This window comes from Typopeltis vanoorti, chromosome 8, assembly GCF_054136105.1.
Source record: "Typopeltis vanoorti isolate ZY-2024b chromosome 8, IOZ_Tvanoo_1.0, whole genome shotgun sequence".
NCBI lineage: Eukaryota > Metazoa > Arthropoda > Arachnida > Uropygi > Thelyphonidae > Typopeltis > Typopeltis vanoorti.
The window spans coordinates 85,548,813-85,550,943 of record NC_143556.1 but is presented as its reverse complement, the minus strand read 5'-3'; positions in this window follow the sequence as shown (position 1 = coordinate 85,550,943).

Here is a 2,131-nt window from a genome sequence, read left to right as displayed (position 1 = left end):
ATTGAAGTTGTGTCAGCTGCCTTTCATATCACTTATTCTACAAGCGACACTCTGTACAGAGCAAAATAAGAAAAGGAATATCTCTTTCTTCTCGAAGTCTATACGATTCACTTTGTCAATAACTTTGCAAATAAGGATTTCAAGGAATGCTTGAAACGCTTCTGCTATTGAATATTCTTAGTGTTAATAACTCCCCTTAGCGTTTTAAATTAGATCTGACATAAAAGAAAGAAATAAAGATTTAGAAAGAAGTGTAACAATAAGACCTCTGAAGAATGTCTCAATGCATAGGGCAAACAGCAGAATATTTTTTCTGGGTCATATTTTTCTTGGTCGCTATATGCCGTCAATCCCTTTCTGTTTTTCTCTCTAAGTGAATATCTTCCCCATTATTATGTAATAACAATATAACAACATCATTGAAATAATGATAACATTGAAAATTATGTGTATATATATAGAAATGGCTGCTTTTGAAGAGCAATGCATGGCTCTCGTGAACTCTGCTCATCGCTCATGAAAAAAGGGTATAACATTCCAAGCTATTGTAATGCATATTTCTTATAATTGTTACGAATAAATGAAAAAATAAAATAAAAACAAAACATACAATTGGTTAGTTTTATGAGCAAAATTCCAATAAAATGTAATTTATCTTTAGCTATTGGAATAAATGTGAATGAAGTATATTTTATTTTACCCATTACGCATTATCTTATCTTTAATAATAAATTTAGGATAATAAATATTATTCCCTTTAGGAGAATGTGAAAAAAATTATTATTATTATTTCTTTGTTGTGGTAAATACATTAAAAATAATGGAACTTTGTCACAATACGAACATCATAGAGCACATTTTAACAATTAAAACTAATTTATTTTTGTTTAATTGTATTATTTAATGAGTTGAACAATAAAAATAATGGCAATAGTTGTTAACAAAATTATGAATCATTCAGACGATTGTCTCTGTATCTGTTTTTATTTTTGTTTTACTCTCTACAATTCGATTAAGAATATTAGTCAACAAAAAAGGAAACATAAAACAATAATCTAAAGAATTATAATTATGACATTTAACAGCAAAATTCGCAATTAAATTTCGAAATCTACTTCTGATGTTTTTAATTTCATGATGGTCATTGAAAATTAATTTACGATGATGAAAGGGAAGTCAGTTTAATCAGATAGACATGCCCTATTGCCTAACACTACAAAATAATGAAAGAATCCCGGAACACTTTAAATATCTTCAAAAATCAATAGCCTTACATATATGACGTTGACATTAGCTTGCTGTATGCTAAATTATATCGATCTTCATTTATTTTATTATATTTTTATTTCTTTATATGTTTTGTTTCTCTTTGTAATACAAGAATTATTGAGAGGCAGTTGTCGACTAGTTTGAAAAGTTCTTCGTCAAGTACAGATCTTTTCTTAGAAAACTTGACTTCTAATAAAATAACGAAGCATTCGCAGTATTATTCGATTAGCGTAATTTAATGAAGCATCAGATGTGATCTTTGTATTCGAGGCTGGTCCACTTCAAAAATCGCAAACAAGGATGAGCCATTTTATGAAAATATATTTTGGATTTTTTTTTTCGAAACAAATAGCGGAACAATTACATTAAGAATTATTTCTAAAAATAAAAGTTTCACTTATATTTCAAGTGATAACTCAAGTGATATTTCAAGTGAAAACTTATATTTCAAGTGATATTTCAAGTGACAACATATTTTTAGATATAATATTTATAATATTTAAAAAACAATATTTAAGATCTGTATTCATACAATGATTAGGATCCGATTTTTTTAAATCAAAAAGGGAATATTCTTTTACGTTCTGAAATTTACAATTAACAATTGAAAATTAATAATTCTGAGCCGAAATTTCATATTTGCCAAATAAGCACAAATGAATTTCGTCCTTTTCATGTTCTTTACAACGCTGAAAGCCTTCCACTCTGGAATAAATTTCAGAGTAGAAGCGCATGAGTTAAACCAATTATTTCTAGGTTAATTTATCAGTTGAATAATAATATGTTGAAATACAATAGCCTTTGTCAAGCACAGGATATCAGAAAACATATGTCTAGCTATTCGCTATTCCCAACTTTTCGA